Genomic DNA, 21,942 nt, shown 5'->3' with positions numbered 1-21,942 from the left:
TATGAGAACAGGATGCTTCAATAAATGGGCCTTTGGCCTGCTATTCTTCTTACACTTCAAATAGGCACATGTTTGCAAAACATTTTTTCCATAATAGAAAATCTTTATATATGTTATTTTCATGAATATATGCAATTTTATGCATGCTTTGCCCTAGTATATGCATTTCTGTACATATTAATTGGCTGGAGAGCCGAATTGCAAAATTAGAAGAAACACGCATTTTGAAAGATGGCTGCGCTCTGGTCTGCATAATGTTTCAGAAAGTGCAAATTAGGTGGATCCTCATTTAAATGTGAACGGAACATTCATTTCTCCTCCATCCTTAATAGCAACTTCTGTGCTATCTTAACAATTGGTCTCTCCTGACCAGGGAGCAAGTGATGAGCCTTTCCAATAGAGGATTGTAAGGCAAGTTAAATGCCCAATGTCCAATGGCCATATTGCTGGGACACACCTGTGCTTAGCAGATGCTCCACCTGTTCAATGGAAGAGGGAACAGTGAATGTGGATTGGATCCTTCTCAGACACACAATTGGCAATGTCAATAATTTATTTATTTATACCCCGTCCATCTGGCTGGGTTTCCCCAGCCACTCTGGGCAGCTTCCAACAAAATATTAAAAATACAATAAAACATCAGACATTAAAAACTTCCCTAAACAGGGCTGCCTTCAGATGTCTTCTAAAAGTTGGATAGTTGTTTATTTCTTTGACATATGATAGGAGGGCGTTCCACAAGGCGGGCGCCACTACCGAGAAGGCCCTCTGCCTGGTTCCATGTAATTTTGCTTCTTGCAGTGAGGGAACCGCCAGAAGGCCCTCGGCGCTGGACCTCAGTGTCCGGGCTGAATGATGGGGGTGGAGACGCTCATTCAGGTATGCTGGGCTGCGGCCGTTTAGGGCTTTAAAGGTCAGAACCTTTCCGGATGTGTCATTGTTGTTTAGAAGAATACCGGTAGGAGTCATTCAAGAGAAGCAAAGAAAAGTGTACAGTGCTAAAAATGTTGTCATCCAAAACCACCAGCCTTTTGCCATTTAACTTTATATCAATATTGTTAACATTTTTAATGATGAGACTGCAAATCTCCCCAAGAACAACCATTCAAGGCAACCCAAGGCAAAGATGGGTAGTTGGAAGCGAACAGCCTTTCCTTTCCTGAGGCTGAAGAAGACACAGCAAATAAAAGAGAGAGAAGAGTTATCAAGCCTGCATGGGCCTTCAGACAACATCATGAAGTTCCCAAGAGCTTTTCTTACTCTTTCAACCTGCACAAAGGTTTGGGGGTGGTTTTTTGGCAGGGGGGAAGTGGCTGTTCTCTTCCCTCACCTCCAACCGCACCAGTTTTTGTAGGAGCAGGGAGGGGAGAGAAAGCGAGGGGTGGGTCCATCCCCTCCAAGATTTCTCCGATGAAAATAGGGACCTCCTATTCAATCATCATAGTAACATTTATACCCATGCAGATCTGACTGGGTTGCCCCAGCCACTCTGGTTGGTTTCCAACATATATAAAAACATAACATAACATTAAGCATTAACACACTTCCCTAAATAGGGCTGCCTTCAGGTGTCTTCAGGTGTTACTTATCTCCTTGGCTCGGGGTGGGTGGGTCACATAACTCCATACCCTCTAACATTTCTCCAACAGAAATAGGGACGTCCTAAGGACATTCCGAAACTGGGACGTCTTCTACAAATCCGGGACTGTCCCTGGAAAATAGGGACACTTGGAGGGTCTGCCGATCCCCTCGATAAGTCCACCTGAGCTTGGGGATGGGTGCTTTGTTTCACTGTTTAGGGTGAAGGTGAAGTTGGCAAACGTTCCGCACGGGCGGCGTTAAGGGATGACCTTGCTAATTCAGAATATAAAGGCAGCAACAACAACAACAAAAATAAGCCGTTCCATTTAGAAGACAACGCGTGCATCCATAGTGCGGGAAGCGCATGAAAGCATTGATTGAAGCGCAAGTGCCAAAGCCTTTGAACTAGCCGGGTATCTTTGGAGTGGGAGCCGCAAATGGAGGTAATGGATTTAATTATTAATTTTCCCGTTGTTCCATTGTGTGCAAGACAGGGTTCAAGGTATAGCCATCCCTCAGCTTTCACAGATTTAATTTGTATAATTATTGCTTGCATAGAGAACGGCTCGGGTTCTTAACTCCCTCCCTCCCGCCCCTTTCAAATATTATTTCAGGCCTGCATTCCATAAGCGGGAACACCTGCTGCTGCTTCAAAGTCAGCTGATTGTGTTCCGTGATGCAGTGCGAGTTGCCGGCTCTGACATTCCTTTTTAAGCCTTTTTTGTCTAAATGAATTATCGTGCGTCCTCTTAATTGTACTGAACAAATTACATTTGTCAAGGTCTATCTTTGTAAATAAATAACTAGAGACGTATTTATGCTGCTCAAGGTCTCTTGTTCCATTTGTGGGAGCCAGATGAACATGAAACAAAAGAGAACTTTCCTCTAAAAGCAATTATCTCCCCGCATTCCCATCAGGATAATTATATTGCAGGGAATTTTAAGAAGCTGCAGAAGTAGAATTGAATGCTTAAAAGGCACGCTTGCCGAATTGTTATGCAAAAGTTGAGCAGACAATACTGAATCATACTCGCGGGCGCTGCCACCCGTGCGTCTGTATCTCCTGGCAGAGGAAACTTTCAAAATACAAGTTGCAATGCAGGGCTGAAGCAAAGGTTACTTACAGGGAAAGCAGAGAAATATCCCCTGGAGCTGTACCCAGTTCAGACATAATGCTAAGTCATGGTTTAGCATGATGAGGATAAGTCTGCAAGGCCTTAGGCTTTTCTGCTTCCTCTCTCCTCCTCCTGCATAAGGAGACCCAAAGCTTCCACCATGGAACCAGCCGCAGTTCCTGTGGTTTGCTCTAACTATGGTTAGCCAAAATGAGTCAGAATGTTAGACCATAGTTTGATTCTGGCAGTGAGATTTCTCGCTGTTTTGTAAGTCTCATGTTGGGCCATTGAGCAGTCAGCCATTGCACCGGAGAGCCCAGATAACCCATAGCCCTGAAATACTTGGATAAGTTTGATTAACTGACTTTGTACCAAAGCAGCCAGGGCAACATAGTTGTAAGAGGAGGCATTTGGACAGGATACGGTCAAGAGGGCCAGAAAAATCTGTAAAGGGAGATCCTAATGGTCCAAATTTGGCAAGTATACCTTTTGCTAGGCAGATTGTTGCTGGATTCCAACACCCATTACCTCCAGATGCTGTTGGACTCCAGCTCCCATCAACCCCTGCCATTCTGGCCAATGGTCAGGGATACTGGGAACTGTAGTCCAGCAAAAAAATCTTAAGGATCATAGGTTCTGTGCTCCTGCTATTACTCACCTGAGTATTGAACTTATGTGAAGACCAGGTTCCATTGGTCCTGCTCATTCCTGTGGGAATGTTGAGGATAGTAGGAGAGGATGTATTGATTAAATATTATCCTTCCTCACTCACGCTAGTGAGCTAGTAGCAGAGCACATTCCCTTGTACATTGTGGGAAGCTAGTTGATGGATTCATTAGAACCATTTGAGTTAAGCAATCCAGTCTGGCGTGTCCTGATTGGAATGTTCCTGGTAAATCTCCTTTAGTTCCCTCTTAAAAACAATTATGACACAAACAGTCTTCTTTTAAGAGTAATGATAATGTTTACTTACATTCAGTTCACAGTATGGTCCGGAAGGCAGGCTTTAGCTTGTAGTTACAGTTACAGAGAAAAGTGCGGGTTCATCCATTGTGAGGGATGAGCCCATGTGCTGCTGGCTGAGAGCCAGCAGGCAGCCAAAAGAGCAGTAGCAAAAGAGAGAAGCAATAGAGGAAGATGGCTGTGTGATTGGCCCTTTTGTAGGGTCTGCCAGGGTCACGCCCATCTACCTGGTCACACACAAGGGGAGGATGCTCCAGACCAGGTGTGACAGGAAGTCCTCCTGGCTGGAGCAACATTCCCCTGTGTGTCTACTCTGGGCAAACAGGAAATGGTGCATTTGACTGCAACAGTGATGTTACATCCCCACAAAATTCCTACCGAAATCAATGTTAAACACTAGTTTTGATTAACTGAAGCCCCATTGCAACTAACTTTCTCTGGCTTGAGGTTGATCCCTTTCAAAGGAATCATGAGCCTACATATTTTCCAAGGAGAGAGAGGGGAAAACAGAGAGCACGTCTTGTATGGCTGTGAGGATAACAGGAACCAACTGACTAATCTTCATCTGGAGAAATATCACGAGCCAACCAGGAACTAAGTCAAAAGGTGACTCAACGGCAGCTAATGGGGGAATAGATACATGTGGTTTGTGGTGCATTATTGAGTCACCAGGCCGACTTGGGCACAGTTTTTCCTTAAGGAACAGCACACTGCTGATAGTTTGCGGTCCATGTCTGGATTTCATGTTCTCATTATACTTTGTAATGCACACAGGCACATTCAGAACGCATGTTTATTTTACATAGGTTGCTTTTTCTTGTTTGGAAGGTTGTGAGAGGGTGGGATTCCTTTTACAGAAACATTTGCAAGGCGAGTGCTGGAAAGAAGAGAGGGTCTCTCCCCCCCCCCCTTTGCTCATTAATGTGGCTGATGAGCCTAAAAATCACGACTCTTGAGCTCTAGGCTATTAAGGCACATGCCCTACAATTTTCCTTAATCAAGTTGATCAGAGATACTTAGCTAGAGAGGGACAAATAATTTCCCTTTTTTAAAAAAATTAAACTTTGGAAGAAATAGGCTATCAGGCTGTGGTCATAGAATCATAGAATCATAGAGTTGGAAGAGACCACAAGGGCCATCCAGTCCAACCCCCTGCCAAGCAGGAAACACCATCAAAGCATTCCTGACAGATGGCTGTCAAGCCTCTGCTTAAAGACCTCCAAAGAAGGAGACTCCACCACACTCCTTGGCAGCAAATTCCACTGCCGAACAGCTCTTACTGTCAGGAAGTTCTTCCTAATGTTGAGGTGGAATTTTCTTTCTTGTAGTTTGAATCCGTTGCTCCGTGTCCGCTTCTCTGGAGCAGCAGAAAACAACCTTTCTCCCTCCTCTATATGACATCCTTTTATATATTTGAACATGGTTATCATATCACCCCTTAACCTTCTCTTCTCCAGGCTAAACATACCCAACTCCCTAAGCCGTTCCTCATAAGGCATCGTTTCCAGGCCTTTGACCATTTTGGTTGCCCTCTTCTGGACACGTTCCAGCTTATCAGTATCCTTCTTGAACTGTGGTGCCCAGAACTGGACACAATACTCCAGGTGAGGTCTGACCAGAGCAGAATACAGTGGTACTATTACTTCCCTTGATCTAGATCAGGGGTCCCCAGACTTATGGAGCGGCGGGCCGGTGCCCGCCGCGCCGACCGCGCGGTGGGCCGGATTGCAGGGGAGTGCGCGCGCAGCGGGCCGGAGGGCGGGGGAGTGCTCGCCCGTGCGCATGCGCACACGCACACGGGCGGAAAAAAAATCGGCGAAAATCGCTTGTGCGCATGCGTATGGGCCTCCCCCGACCCGGAAGTGCACCAGAAATGACCTCTTCCGGGTCGGGAGAGGCCCGTACGCATGCGCACAAAGGATTTTCGGCGATTTTTTGCCGATTTTTCAGATCGCCGCTGCGCCGTGCGCCGTGAGAGCGGGCGGCGGCAGCGGGCGGCGGGGGTCGTCGCGGGCCGGATTGGAAGGCCGATTGGGCCGCATCCGGCCCGGGGGCCGTAGTTTGGGGCCCCTGATCTAGATGCTATACTCCTATTGATGCAGCCCAGAATTGCATTGGCTTTTTTAGCTGCTGCATCACACTGCTGACTCATGTCAAGTTTGTGGTCAACCAAAACTCCTAGATCCTTTTCACATGTACTGCTCTCAAGCCAGGTGTCTCCCATCCTGTATTTGTGCCTTTCATTTTTTTTGCCCAAGTGTAGTAGTCATGTATTGCTCTTTTCACATACAGAAGTTGTCCATCTACTAGTGTTTCCTGGACAAGGGGTGGAAACCTTGAAACAGATTTTGGATTGCAACATCAACAGATTCAAAAGAGGCGAAGTATAGACGAGGAAAAAAAAGTACTTTCCCCTTCTTTGTTTTCTGTTTCCTGTCACCCAAGGAAGCATTCTTCTATTAAGTCTCCCACCCCCACTTATCCAAGGGTTGCTTGACTCCTCCTCAGAGCAGGCCCCAGAGGTTGGTTAATGTTGAGCATTGGCCAAGATCCCTTGGCCCAGCCTTGCCGCATGAAGCTGGTAACCTGGAAATGAAAAGGAAATGAGTCGGGGGGTCTTGCCTGTGGGCTGCTTTGTCCCACCAAACCCCCCATCTCATTCTCAAAGGGGTGCTTTGACAAGGCTAGTTGAGGACCAGGCCTGAAGGTACATAGGGATTCAATGGCAGGCTAATAGCTTAGGGCAGGCATCCCCAAACTGCAGCCCTTCAGATGTTTTGGCCTACAACTCCCATGATCCCTAGCTAACAGGACCAGTGGTCGGGGAAGATGGGAATTGTAGTCCAAAACATCTGGAGGGCCGAAGTTTGGGGATGCCTGGCTTAGGGACTTACCCAAATGGAATGGGTTATGTGTTGCATTATAATAATAATAATAATAATAATAATAATAATAATAATAATAATAATAATAATATTTCTACCCTGCCCACCTGGGCTTCCAACAGAAGGTTAAAAATACATTAAAACATCAGTCATTAGAAACTTCGCTAAACAGGGCTGCCTTCAGATGTCTTCTAAATGCCATAGAGTTGTTTATTTCTTTGACATCTGATGGGAGGCCGTTCCACTTTCCCTCCAGGGAGCTCAAGGTGAAATACATGGTCCTCATTTAATCCCCAACTGGCTCAAGGTCACTGATTTGAAGGCTTTGAACCCTGGTCTTCCAGGTCCTAGTTTGACACTATCTCAGACTGGGCTCTCCATCGGGTGCCATATTTTACATGTGAAGAGACACAGTGTGTGTATTGTGGTCCTTGTTTTGCTTGCCTTAAGCTTATTCACAAGCCATCCAGAGCTCCTTTTTAATAATCTGCTATTGTTCACCAGCTGTAATCTTGCAGGAAGGGGAAGCTGCTGCGACTTTTTCTTACAGTGCATTTTTCTTTATCGCGAGTCTTTTTCCCGCCGCTGCCTTCTCAGTCCGCCTCTGCCTTCCCTCTGTTCGTCTTGGCCTTCCCAGTTAAGCTACAGTACATTAACTCTTCTTGAAGTATAAATTGGAGGACAGCAAGTGCCAGACCCTGTTTTTTTCTTCCTTTCTCAAATGGTTTCCAAAAGCTGCGGAATTTCCTGCCTGGCTACATCAGATCGGCCAACAACATCGTAATTGTCTGAAAACAGTTGGTTGACTTTTCTTTCCTCCCATGCTTTTTAAAGCTGGCCAGGCTGTGTGGCTGCTTCTCCCCAGTGTGTGTGTGTGTGTGTGTGTGTAAAATAAAATCCCCTATCTTGAAATCCTAATGTTTTCTCAGGTTTGTTATTTATGACCAACATGTCCGACAAGAGACAGTTTTAAGTCTGTGGGCAAAAGAGAGGAATTGTATTCCTTTTAATGACTGAGAATAGGAGCAGGAAGCCACTAATTCTGATGCAAAATTAGGAATCCACTTAAAATGAAGGTCACGTGATTCCCAACCAGAGACCATCTCTTTGCAGGAGAAGTAGGAAAGATCCACACTTGGGGAAAACTTTATTCCTTTTTTATCCCAAGTCAAATTCAAGCTCCCAGATTAGAGCTAGAATATAGGAACTAGAGGGCTGTAAAGGGAAGATCCACACAAAACATTTGAGCGCATTCAATGCACAGATAAAGCACATGGCTTTCCCCAAATAGTTTTGGGAAGTGTACAGTCGTACCTTGGAAGTCAAACGGAATCCATTCCAGAAGAGTGTTCAACTTCCAAAACATTCGGAAACCAAAGCTCCTGCAGCCAATCGGAAGCCGCGGAAGCCCCGTCCGACGTTTGGGTTCCAAGGAATGTTTACAAACCGGAACACTCACTTCTGGGTTTGCGGTGTGCGGGAGCCAAAATGTCCGAGTACCAAGGCGTTTGGGATCCAAGGTACAACTGTAGTTTGTTAAGGGTGCTGAGAATTCAAGCTCTGTGAGGGGAAAAACTGCAGCTCTCAGGATTTGTGGAAGTTATGCATGTTAAAACCATGGTGCAACTCAGATCAGCTCTGAGTTGACTGGGTGCTCTGCAAATGTTCTACAAAGGACGTTTGCAATATCTGGAGGGCCAACAGGGTTGGTTTGCCTTCCCTGGTCTGGCCTGAATGGTAGCAGTTTCAGACAGGGGTCTTCCCCAAGACTGCTTGGAGATGTTTATCAGAGACGATGCTGAGCTAAATATTGCCCCGGCCTGCATGGCCAATGGTCAGGAATTATGGGGTGGGGCGGGGAAGCTGTGACTCTCCAGATGTTGTTGGACCATGACTCCCATCACCCCTGACTGTTGGCCATGTTGGCTGAGTCTGATGGTAGATGGAGACCCACGACATCTGAAGGGCAAGAGGTTCTCCATGCTTTCCCTTTGCAAAATGGCAGCAACACTCCAGAGTCTTTCCCATGTCTACTTGGGGGTGCCAGGGGATTGAACCATGGAGCTACAGCACTTCTCTGCCTGTCAAGTTGTTTGGCTCTGATGTGCACAGACAGCATGCTGCTGCTGCTGTTATTATTTTACTGGATTTATATACCACCCTGTACCCGCAGATTTTCCCATGGGGAAATCTACGTTGGGGCCAGGGCCATCTTAAGCGTATCTGGCGCCCTGGTGCCATGGTGCAAAGATCCCTCCGGTGCCCCCCCCCCCATATCCCAGTATGGCTGTCTGGCGGGCGCACTGTGCAGTGTGGCTGCCGCAGGCACAGCCACACGGTGCCCCCCTGGTGGCTTGGCGCCCTGGCACATTGCGCCACCCAGCCTTGCCCTGGTTGGGGCTCCTTCTGACAAATGGTGCCCTGTGTGTCATGGCAATTATAATAACAACAATAATAATTCTATTATTTATACCCTGCCCATCTGACTGAGTTGCCCCAGCCACTCTGGACTATTATTCTTATTCTCATTCTCATTCTCATTCTCATTCTCATTCTCATTCTCATTCTCATTCTCATTCTTATTCTTATTCTTATTTTATACCACCCTATACCTGCAGGACTTAGAGCAGTTGCAACATAAAAACACAATATAAAAACACAAAATACATAACAAAAACAAGAACAAGAACACCCCCCTCCCACATTAAAAAGGATATAGAATGTTTATCAGCCCAAGGCCTGGTTGAAGAGGAAGGTTTTTGCCTGAGGTACAATAAAGGCACCCGATGGGCCTCCTTGAGGAGAGCGTTCCACAAATGGGGAGCCACTGCAGAAAAGGCCCATTCTTATGTTGCCACCTTCCAGACCTCTCATAGAAGAGGCACATGAAGAAGGGCCGCAGAAGATGATCTCAGGGTCCGGGTAAGTTCATATGGAAAGCGGCAATCAGATTAATGTGTGTAGATGCAGCATCTTACAGGGCAGGGAGAAATCACATTTGGAAATATCATAGAAATCATGCAACAGCCTACGAATGCAATATATATATATATTTAAAGGTATTCAAAAGCTGAGCAACTGAAGGGGTGCACCAGAGATGATGTTCCTTGCCAGGGCGCCACTAGGTCTAAGAGCCAGCCATGGAAGGGTGGGCTCCTTTGGGGTCGGTTTCTGAAGAAATCTATGTAGAAACATGGCGCCCCTCTGATCAACCCGGGCCAAATTAGTGGGGCGTGCCTCAGTTGCTGCACAGCCAGGAGAACGGTACGTTTAGGATTTCAGATCATAGCTGCCAAGTTATCCCTTTTTTACAGGGATTTTCCCTTATGCTGAATAGGCTTCCTCGCGAGAAAAGCGAAAACTTGGCAGCTATGTTTCAGATTTCTTCTTCTCATTCGTAGCAATATCCCAGTAGTTGATGGAAATAATAAATTAGCCTTGCGAAAGTTGGCTGCGGAAGGGAAACCCCCTCCTCCTCCTCCTCTACAAACATTTTGGTTTTCTCGATTGTTAGCTAAGCCTGCCCAAGCTCATTAAATGGCAACAGGCGGGTTACTTGCCGTTGGTGAAATGACTGGAGGCTTTCCCCTGAACCTCCCACCCCCTCCCCTCCCCAATCTATCCCGGCCAGGTCTGCAGGAAAAAGCATAGGTTGCGATGCCAAGGGAAACAATAAGGCGGAAATGTTATGCTCAGATTTGACCAAATGACCCCTTCCCTTTTTAGATTAGTTCTTAATCCCAGCGCAAGGGTCATCCTGTGAGAATACAGCTATGACAAGTCGACGTTCCCAGCTCACGTGGGAGAGGGGCAGGGGTGGAGGGAAGTGACTTATAAAACTCACCGTACTCATTGCAGTTAATGAGATGTGGAAAGCTTTGTAATTTGATTTGCGGGACCATATGCTGTAAAAGGATACTGCTGATTTCATTCCTCCGCGTTTAATTTAAGCAGTATGCAACGGCTTCTTCATATGGCTACTTGTATAATAAAAATTAACTTGGAGTATTAAAGTGTGTGTGGGGGGGTGGGGCGAGTAAAGAAAGCACACACCAATGTTGGCTTTATTATTTAGTGTGGTTGGATTGCAAATGTTGTTTTTTTTATTTTTTTGGTTCCCCTCCTTACCCCTTGTTGAAAACATCTGTAAGTAATGTGCGGGTCTAATTTTAAATCTTGGCAAATATTTTCCGCTTAACATTCGGTTTTTACTGACAAGGTTGGAGTGGTGGGTTTTTTTTGGGGGGGGGAGAGCCTGTCTGTAACAGATCTGCATTCGCAAGGACAAAAACATTTCTTAATTGGAGCTAACTGTAATTCAAAACTTTGCGTTCCCCTGACCTCCCTCCCACACTTAATTTAGACGCTGCAACACAAACAGCCGTGCAATGAAATTATGCTTCTGTCCTTTTAAATACCAGCTGCAATGGAAGACATTGTTTCTCTCCAAATAATGGTCCCTGGGTTTTTTCCTCTCTCTCTCTCTCTTTGGCTTTCTCTCCGCCATCTGCTTAGAGCAAACACGGACTCAGAAACGCAGCTATAAAAATTGCCGGGCAGAGCTGCACTGGCTTTGCATGGGGCTCAATGCTGACCTTCCATAAAATGTAACCACAATAAACTTGCCAGAGGTCAGGTTTTGACCCAAGCTGTATTTGTTGCATTTGTCTCTCCAGCCCCCCACCCCACCCCACAAGCCACAAACATCTGTGGGCTGGAGTCCTCAGTGAAATATTCAGACTTTGGATCCAGTGAGATCTTCCATGTATGCACTTGAAATACTGGATGTCCTGGGCCAATGGCTGCCTGGCCCATCCTCAGTCTGAGAAATAGGAACAGAACCCGGTGGCACTAGGAAATTTATGGTGGCATGAGTTTTTGTAGGCGAAAGGTATCAAAATGCCTGTGTGAACCTCTTAGGGATGGGGGGAAAGTTTGATTCAGTTCACATTTAAAGTGCCTAATTTGCACTTTCCGAAATGTGCGAATGCAGCCATCTTTGGAAAGTCACACTCCTCTGAATTTTGCGATTAAGCTCTCCGTCCAAGGAACGTATACAAAAATGCACAAGTCAGGGTGTGCATATTAGTGAAAATAGCACATGAAGTGCGTTACGTCCTTGGGAAAGCTGGTTTGCGAAAATATGAATACCAGTAGGGCTGTGCACCAGATTTGACCAAAGATCAAAACCCGACCTAATTCAGGTTGATTTGGGGGAGATCCTGGCTTTGCCCAAGTCGGGCGGAGTCAGGGCTGGACCACTGTGGGTTGGTTCCACCCAGAGTGATCTGGGGCTGTGAGAGAGTGGGGGTTTGGAAGCAGCAGGCAGGGAAGAAGGAGAAGCTACAGAAAGGCTTAGAAGGAGAGTAGAGCGACCTACCAAATCACCTGCATCTTCCTGGGAGATGGTGGGGTGGGGTGGTCTTCTTTGTGAAAGGCCCTTGACCTCTCCATCCTGCCCAAAGTTCTGCCCCCCCCCCCAAGCAGCATGCCACAGGATCAAACCCAGCTGTTGAGCAGAAGTTTCGATACAACAGACTGCTCTTCACAAGTACCTTCCCCATAGAAGAACTGCACTGAGCCACCTCGTTCTTCAAGAGCATGATTTAGATAATAATAGCAACAAATACATAAAGCATTGCTTGTGGGGTGGGGGACACAGGACAGGGCCTTTTCAGTGGTGCCCCCCCCATCTAGGGAACTCTCTCCTGAGAGAGAGTGGGGGAAAGAGAGAGAGTTTAGGCACAACTTAAGAACACAATACTTTGACAAATTAATTTAAACAGCAGCAAAAACCAACATCTACATCTCAAAGGCCTGGACTTAAAGTATTATTGCAAGCTTGTTTTATGGATTTAAAGACAGTTATTGGTCGTTTTCTTGCAAGCTGCTGCATTCCCCCTTTGGAAGGAAGGCAGGGGTATCAAGAAAAATAAATAAATGCCTAGATCATTTATTTATACCATGATCTTCTGCTAAAAGTACCCAGAGCAAGGAACAGCAGCATAAGAAAACCATATATGGTTGCTTGGCCTATACAGGTACTTTTTAAAATAATAATAAAATTCTTTGCTGTGATAATCTAATGCTGACAGAAATGTGTTTACTCAGAAGGAAGTCGCATCGAGTTCAATAGGACTTGCTCCCTCGCAATTGTGTTTTGGCTTGCAGCCAAAGTCTTTCGCACTTTGCTCTGAAGAAAAATTACCCTGTAGAGCTTCTGTGAACTTTCCTCTGCGCAAGGAAAGGGGAACGAGAAACAACATTTCCCCTCCTCCCCAAACTCAGTCAATTTCCCAGCAATTATTTATAGACCCAGAGTGGCAATGCAAAGCCCACGCACCAGATGTGGCAGTCCTGTCCGTTGGATATCAGCTAACAGACTTCTAGAAGGAGAGCCGAAGTTGTCTTCTACAGATTTCCAACATCAGATTTGCCTGTTTGGGACAAAAAGATGTGGATGCCATTATTTTAGTAGCATAGCATAGGCAGTGTCTCTGGGCATGGGTCACTTTTCCTTGTTGCTGTCACACCCTTTGGCACACAACCTCCTTTTGCCACATGCTGGTGATGGCCTTTGCCTGCAGCTAGGGGTTTTCACGGACAGCTCGCAGATCCTCACTTCCCCAAGGTAACCTGCAAATGAAACCTCGCTCTCTTTCAAGATTGGCACTTCTCCAAACTCTGCGATGTGGCGCTCTGACAAAACAACGTGTGCAAAAATGCACCTGCTGGTGACTGGTGCAAAAAAATAATTATAATGTTTATACAGTCATACCTCAGAAGTCGAATGGAATCCGTTCTGGAAGTCTGCTCGACTTCCAAAATGTTCAGAAACCAAAGCGTGGCTTCTGATTGGCTGCAGAAAGCTTCTGCAGTCAATCGAAAGCTGCGCTGGACGTTCGGCTTCCAAAAATAGTTTGAAAACCGGAACACTCAATTCTGGGCTTCAATCATTGGGGAGCTGATTTGTTCAGGAGCCAAGGCATTTGAGATCCAAGGTACTGTACGACTTTTATTAGTGGACATAATGTACAAGAATGTTTTCTAATAGGAGGAAATGCAAATATGTACACAAAATTATTTGTATGTTAGAAGAGAAATGTGTATGGATTTCTATGCAGGCTTCTTTTTCTAAGGCAGATCTGTGTAGCGATGGGGCCAACTTGCAACTGACAGTTGGAAAATGAGTAACTGAGAAAAAACAAACGCAGAACTAACATATTAGGTCATCCCTGCCTATGGCTATATGTTCTCTGCACTTAGAATTTCTTTGCACGGAATTTGCAAAAGTATTATTCAAATCTGCATACCGCCCTTCACCCGAAGGCCGCAGAACGGTTGACAAGATAAAAATACAAAATAAATGCATAATAAAAAGAAAAAGAAAAACGAGCCAATAGCCCCTCTCCCACAAACACATTTAAAAGGCCGCAAACTGCTTAATTCGCCAAAGGCTGAGGAGGAGAGCCTAAAGGAATGTAGTGAAGGTGCGAGGCGAGTTTCCCTGGGGAGAGCATCCCATAAAATGGGGAGCCACTGCAGACAAGGCTCGTTCTTCTGCTGCGGCCCTCTAGTCCTCTTCTGGAGGGGGCACACAAAGGAGGGCTTCAGGTGATGATTGCAGGGTCTGGTTCAGTTCATATGGAGAGAGACGCTGCTGTGACCATCGCAGGCATCAAACCTGGCCTCATCACAGCTCACTTATTGATCATTCCTGTACTGCGGAGGGTTGGATTAGGTGGTCTCCCAGCTCCACAATGATATGGTTCTGTGACACCGACAGCATTTTTGGTTCATTGAATGCTTTTTTATTGGCGTTGTTCTTTTCAGAATAGCGCTTTCAATTCTGTGTCTGGGTTTTTTTGGACTTTGTATCGATTCTGTTGTGACCAGAGCTTTATTTCTGTTTTCCATTTCAAAGCCCCTTTAAACGCCCTGCAGTCTCTTCTCTCCTTATCCAGGATGTTTTCCTTCCATAACTGGGCTAATTCCCAAGCCTAGATTGGAGAAGAAGGAGGGATTCTGCAGTCTCTTCCCGCACCTTTCTTTCTACTCCGTTGCTCCCCTGATCCTTTTCAATGTTTAACATTTTATTATGCTTTTATATGTGCTGAAAGTGGTCCAGAGGGGCTGGGGCAACCCATTTAGATGGGCGGGTATTATTATTATTATTATTATTATTATTATTATTATTATTATTATTACCTGCATTGGAAGACACAGGCCTGCCCTTGTCACGTCTCGTTCCACGCTACTAGGGCCTTTTCGAAATAATTTTTGTAGTTCTTTCACACAGACAATCCCCAAGCAATCACTCCAGTTTCAGTCGCGGCTATTTGAGGAAGGGGAGTCCTGCCAATCACAGGAAGTGGGGGGGGGAAGAGACTTTGCCTGGCTCTTCTGACCCACTAGACTTAATGCTGCAGTAAAAGAAAGAACATCTGTCAGCCTCGCTAAGGGTGGGAAGATGGGAGAGGCGCTTGTCTCAATGACAGCCATTGATCTTCTCCAAGCCCAACTGCCTTGGCTTGCACGCTGCAGGTCAGGCCTTTTTGGCAGGGGTTTATTTCAGGTTATTTGATTCCCCCACCCCCACCCCTTCAGTCAAAATGAAACAGCTTTAGCAGGGAGGCCGAGCAGCACAGCCCATAAAAGTTAAAACCAACTTGGCGGGTTGTCGTATGTGCGCTACACTTGCCTGTGGAAGGACAACACAGCTTTTCTATTTATGGGGCTTCATTCTGGAGTCAGGGAAGCAATCCGGAGGGGGGGGTGGGTGTCAGAAACGGTCTGCAAAGTAATTAAAGGTCAGTTTGGAAATTTAATAGGAATGTGTTAAAGGAAATCTTCAAAGGCCTGGGTTTATGGGTTTCACCTTAATATTTTTTTTAATATATAAATAACTGCTTTCCCTTCATATATATATATAAAAATTAGAAATGTTTGTTCTGGCTCTTCATATACAGCGGCTGTCTTGGTTTTAATATCAGGAAAAATGCAGTTTGGAACGGCCCTAATAGTCTGAGTGTACTTTGCTGGGAATTACAAACAACACGTAGAGAGGAAAACACCCACAAAGTCCCTTCTTTGTGCTTGAGTCTTCCTAAAAGCTTTCCTGGACTCCGAGGAGCACTTTGCACATGACAAAATTCCTATGCAGACCAGACAGAAATAAATTCTGTGAGGTAATTGCCATGACGGTCCTTTGTGGCAATCTTGCACATTTGTGTATGACCCTCAATGTTATTATCCCATTGAAGACCTCCTTGGTCTTGGCCCCACTTACCCACCAGGTCCAGGGATAGCACCAGCCCATCCCTGTGTATTTTCATATTTAATGCACATGAAGCAGAGTTATGTTCAGCAGTAGCTCCTGGTCTGGGCACACCCAGTGGATTCGAGACAGTTAGGCGCTAGGTGAATTTTTGCACATCAATCAAAACCCGTCCATTTGCATTTCAGTCAAGAAACAACTTTTTGTACGGGGAAGGGAATCTGTGGCCCCTGAGACATTACCATCCCCATCCCTGAGCATTGGCCAAGCCGACAGATGTTTTCGAGCCCAGCAACATCTGGAGACACCAGGTTTCCTACTCCCAATATAGAAATAGCTTGATGCCAGCATTTAAAGTAGGGTTGCCATATTTCAAAAAGTGAAAATCCGGACAAATAAGTTGTTGAGTTTTTTTTTTGGTGTTTTGTTGTTGTTGCAAACTCTCAACAATCTCTGTTTTCATTGGAGAAATGTGGGAGGGCATGGAGTTATGTGGACCCCCCCCCCAAACCGAAGCAGATAAGTAACTATATCTTTAGAAGACATCTAAAGGCAGCCCTGTATAGATATTTTTTAAAAAATAAAAAATTCAGTGTTTTATTATCCTTTTATATATGTTGGAAGCCACCCAGAGTGGCTGGGACATTATTATTATTATTATTATTATTATTATTATTATTATTATTTATTATTATATTTAGGACATCCCTATTCTCAAATGTTGGAGGGTGTGATATTGTTCCTGGCAACCTTGAAATCATTAGCTGTGTGAGCATATGCAGCTGTTCTAAAATGTTTTGAGGTGTTTTAGGCTGCGATTCAGAAACACAGTACTAGAGCAAGGAAAGTGCGGCTCTCTAGATGTTGTTGGACTACAACTCCCATGATGCCTCACTGTTGGCCATGCTGCTGTCCAACAAGCGCCGAAGGGTCACAGGCTCCCTGCTCTGGTAGGGTTGTCATATGTCAGGATATATCTGGAATACAGCAGTCGGCAGCAGTATCCGGGTGTGAAAATGTATGGGAAAATCTGGACGTATGATAGCCCATGTCGGCAGTTCCACTTTTGCCGCTTTTCCATTCAAATAGCTCAAAAACTGCATTATTATTATTATTAACAATTGTGATTTTGCTCAAAAAAAGCTCAACACCTTTTCTGTCTGGATTTGAAATATGGCACCCCTATGCTCTGGGGAAGTCAGCTCCATTTTGAGTGCCACTCATGATATACTGTAATTGAAACACAATACATCTCACCACAGTGGGCCTCCTCCCCCTGCTCTCAAGCTGCAAACTACTGGTCAGCAGCTTCAAGGCTCCTAACATCTTTAAAGGTTTTGTTTTTATTTTTAATCTGGACAGGCAGCCCTTTAAGCAGAAGACTGTCCTCTGGAAAAAAGAGGGCATGTTGCTCACCCTACTTTTAACTTGCTGGAATTTACTTTTGCAATCACATACCTAGGATTGTCCTGTGAAGGTCACAGATCCTTTGAGTCCAATAAGTGAAGCTATATTAAACATTTTACTCTCACGGTGGTTCCTCCGACTGAGAAAACCTTCTTGGGGCAAGGCTCCTGTGTGTACGATCATCATTGGGGATACATTTTAAGATTCTAATCTGAGTACGTCCCTGTTTTCCACTGCCAAGAAAAGTTAGAAACCACTTCTGGAGAGGGAAGATTATAACTAATGGCAAATTTGGCTCCCTCACTCTCTCTCACTCTCTTTCTAAAGACACTGCAATTTGGCTGGGAGATGATCGTTGGTTTCTGTGGATAGTGTATTGCTTGTTTTTTTTTTTGTTTTAAGTGAGCAAAGAAGCACATAAAATTAACTGAAAAGAAAATGAGCACTCTGTTTACCAGAGCGCCAGACCCAGATATTTTTTTTAACTGCGAAGAAAGATGTTTTTTCATACCAAAAATGGCAGAGGCCAAAAGTTTAATCTTTGCAAGACAACTTATTTTATTGCATTCTTAATTTCTCCTGCATTAACATGACCCTTCCTCTGTAGCTTTTCATGCCTAGTGCTTAATTACTTATCATTAGCAACATGCATGGGGGCCCCCTCTCTGCATATTTATAAATGTGATCATTAGTACATGGAAAGACAAAGGTTTCTTTAGGACCCTCATTAGTTATTCGGCTTTCATGGAAAGGATCATTAGGAAAAGACGGCCCACCTGGTTAAATAATTACAGTTCATATTTGGAAATCTCTCTTGCATTTGTCACTGGTTTTTCCACTGTTGAGTTTCCTAAGCATCAAACAAGGAAAGCCGTGTTTCTCAGCTATGTGTGCCTGCCCCCATTTTTGCTGCTGCTGCTGTTGTTGTTGCTTAAGGTGGATTTGTTTCAATGCCTTGTTTTTGAAGCAATATCTTTGCTGTTGATCTATAAGTCGGCAACTTTGTTTCCCCTACCCAAGTCACCTATTAGAAAAAAGGACTTTGATTTCCATGGGTCTACACTGGGTACGACTTTGGGTGCTTCCAGACAACCTGTTCATTGAGCATTCATTCTGATTTATATGGAGGGAGATTAGATGGTTTTGGCTATTTGTTGTCGTTTAGTCGTGTCCGACTCTTCGTGACCCCATTGACCAGAGCACGCCAGGCACTCCTGTCTTCCACTGCCTCCCGCAGTTTGGTCAAACTCAGGTTGGTAGCTTCGAGAACACTGTCCAACCATCTTGTCTTCTGTCATCCCCTTCTCCTTGTGCCCTCAATCCTTCCCAGCATCAGGGTCTTTTCCAGGAAGTCTTCTCATGAGGTGGCCAAAGTATTGGCTAGTTAACAAGCATCTATTCTGCTTTGGAGACTCCTGGATGCAAGTGCTGGAAGATGAAGAAAACCAGAGAAGCTCTTGCTTCACTCTTTCTGTTCGCTTACCCCAGTAAAGCCTTAGCATGCAACTGCCCACAAATACCAGACCCACCAAGTGTCCCTATTTTCCAGGGACGTCCCTGATTTAGAGAAGCCGTCCTGGTTTCTGATTTGATCCCATAATGTCCCACCTGTCCTTAGGATGTCTCTATTTTCATTGGAGAAATGTTGGAGGGTATGGAGTTATCTGACCCCCGAGCCTTCCTGTATAGGGCAATCCTGTATAGGGAAGTGGGTTTTTTTTTAAAAAAAAAAAGTTTAATGCTTTGTTATGTTTTCATATATGTTGGAAGCCGCCCAGAGTGGCTGGGGCAACCCAATACGATGTGGAGGATGTAAATAGTGAAATGATCATTATGGAATGGGGGACGCCCCAATTTTCATCGGAGAAATGTCAGAGGGTATGCTCAAGGGCCATCTAATCCAATCCCCTCCAATGCAGCAATCTTTTGCTTAACGTGGGGCTCGAACCCACAACCCTGGGATTAAGAGTCTCATGCTCTACCGACTAAGCTATCCAGCCGCATGTGAAGGAAGCTGCGCATGTACAGGAAGTCTCCCACTTTGGAAGATCATCGTTCAACTCGTGGAAGGTGTCAACAGAGGCGTGTGTACCTCATCGCTGTGGCTACTTGATGCTTTTATGGAACGTGATTAGCTAACGCATGATGAAAGCAAAGATAACCATTGACTGGGGGCAGGATGAGTACAAACGAAATGAATTAAAGGGAACCTGCCCATGCTTATTAAAAATTTCAGTATTTTTCTGTTTTAAAACTACAAGCAGAATTCTGTACATACAAATAAGTGTTAACGGATCTACACTTTTAATTAGGGACTTGCCCTTTTTTTTGCTTCTGCTGTAGAGCATCATATGTACGGTGAATGTGCTTACATAAACAGGAATAAGACGCCAAAAGGTGGCGTCGCTTTTTTTGCTTCAAGGCACGAATTCTGGAAATAAATGTGTGGTGAAACAAGAGTTGTCATTCATATGCCATTAGTGCTTTATTGGAGTAGAAGACATCCTGATAGGATAATTTCTTCCCTAGTGATAAACCACAACTGTAAGGGGAAAGAAGGGGAGAAAAGGGGGGGGACTTGTCAGAGGCCCACATCTTGCCTGTAAACAATTATGCAGCTACTGCCTCCTTCAGCACAGCTTGAAAAAGCTCTGGAAATCTGCAATCAGTTATATCTCCAATTACCATAAAAATATATTATCCATCTATTCATTTATTAATGATTCATCAGTTAACCACACATAATGAGCACATAATTAGTAATGCTGCATGGTTGCCAAAAATTGAAGAAGCGTTGGCATTTTAAAGATGAAAGGTTGCATTTATGCAAAAGCCTGGCGATGATAAAGTTAATACCAGAGATAATCACGAAAGCGCCTATCCTATATTAGAGGCTGAGGGCCCACAAAAATGTGCCTAATTGAACTGAAATTAATATTCTTCAGAAGCATGCATGCAACTGCATACTAGCGACCGCCTTTGCTGGAAGATCCCCCTTCAGTGAGGTGCACACAAAATAATAGTAATAGTAATAATACAAGTTAATAAGATGCCAGACAGCAAGACTGCGTTCTTTGTTTGCCTGGTTCAGGGCCTTTTCGGAAAACAATAAATTGCATTCATGTCAGCCGGGGCCCATCCCTTTGCTAATTGCTGTTTGGTGCTGAAATGACTTCTGTGAAATTGGGAGCATGAAGAAACATACAGCCGTACAAGGGAGGCTTTTCAGGCTATGGCAGTAAATGTGAGACAGGCCTGAGGCGCACAGATGTTAAAACAGCGAATTCCCCTACAGATTACGCTAATGGAAACCCTGTCAAGAGCAAGTCAAATCCGGGGTCTGTGGTCAAAATCTAATTAATGTTTCTGTACTTAAGAAAGAATCGGAATGCCTGGAGGTGATGAAGACTCGTATAAGAAGCTCGCTTGTTTGTAAAAATGGTTTGCGTGAATAGGAACTAGCACCAAGCTATCGCTTGACAATGTAACACCTGTTAGTTGAACAGCTCTGCGCACCGAATTTAATATAGCACATTATCGGCCGGGCTGCCTGGTTCAACTAATGCAGCGGCAACCTTTAACCTCTGCAGGAATAGCTGGAGTCCATTTTGTCTGGGGGGTTGGGGAGTCTATTATTCCTTTGCAGGGTCTCAAGCGGAAGTGTCTCTCAGAGGCATTAAACCCCTGCTGATTATCTGGCACTGATTGAGCCCTGTTGACAGTCTTCATCTAGGAAATACTTAAGAGACCAGAATTGTACCCCCTAAAGGGGCCAAATGGCGGGATTAGGCTAACCCAACCAACCACGGATTGTCCTCGAGGATGCCACTGGCACGGTCTTCCAGAACTTTCTCGCAGCTGCATCCTGCGCAATGAATTTCTAACGCCGCAGTCTTTCGCAAGCACCCAACATTTCCTCCTGAATATTTAACAAATAACCCTGCAAAGCGGGACAGCCCCTCAACATTGGAAAGAAATGAAGGCCTCGTTCCAATGTGGCCGTTATTAAAGGAATAAATTTCGGAACGGTGAGCGGTTTGAGAACGTTAAAATTTCAATTATTTAAAATCGGCTTTAAGATAACTCTCCAGTGTGCTTTGGGTTTTTGCATGGTGAGAGTGCGTTTCTGGGAAAGAAACCCAGAGCCTTGGAACTATTATAGGCAATGGTGAACCAAGCTGTAGAGACACACCACACACACACACACACACACACACACACACACACACACACACACACACCGAAAGCATTAAAGAGCAACTTGGCGATATTTACCTCTCTGCAAGATCCCGGCATAAAAACTGCACAAAGTAATTTGGGATCTTAGGGGAGTTTGTTTGGCTCTTTTGGCTGAGTCTGAGGCACAAAGCTGTCAGGTACACTCTCCGAGCATAATCCTTCTGCAGCTTTTTAGAGAAGAGATATACTAATAATCCCTCTCTAGCAGCAGCTTGTTGCTGTGGTTATGGAGAGAAAGGAAACAGGACCAACAGAAAACTCCAGTGGTTGGCTTTAAATAAGGAAACAATATCTGCAAAGTTTTTATAGGCAACTTATCCGGCGATCAAGTGTAACATGAACTTCTTGCCACCTGATGAAATGCCGGGGAATTTCACAGTGCTCATGGTTTGTTAACATCACTGGCTTTTGCTGTTTAAGGACGGATTCTCATATAATTCCTTCCTTCCTTCCTCCTCCTCCAGTTGGGAACGGA

At 44.9% G+C, this 21,942-nt stretch overlaps 1 long non-coding RNA gene across 1 annotated transcript in view; it reads right to left on the bottom strand.

The window, feature by feature from the left end:
• The window catches only part of LOC132592429 (uncharacterized), an 88,208-nt gene extending 75,158 nt beyond the window's left edge, over positions 1–13,050 (bottom strand). The window contains exon 1 of the long non-coding RNA XR_009557878.1: positions 12,888–13,050. This is a non-coding gene — a long non-coding RNA (uncharacterized LOC132592429). The remainder of the gene's footprint in view (positions 1–12,887) is intronic.
• Between the last annotated feature and the right edge of the window lie 8,892 nt (positions 13,051–21,942).

This window comes from Zootoca vivipara, chromosome 7, assembly GCF_963506605.1.
Source record: "Zootoca vivipara chromosome 7, rZooViv1.1, whole genome shotgun sequence".
Taxonomy (NCBI): domain Eukaryota; kingdom Metazoa; phylum Chordata; class Lepidosauria; order Squamata; family Lacertidae; genus Zootoca; species Zootoca vivipara.
The sequence above is the reverse complement of the archived record's forward strand: the minus strand, read 5'-3'. Positions and strand labels throughout refer to the sequence as shown.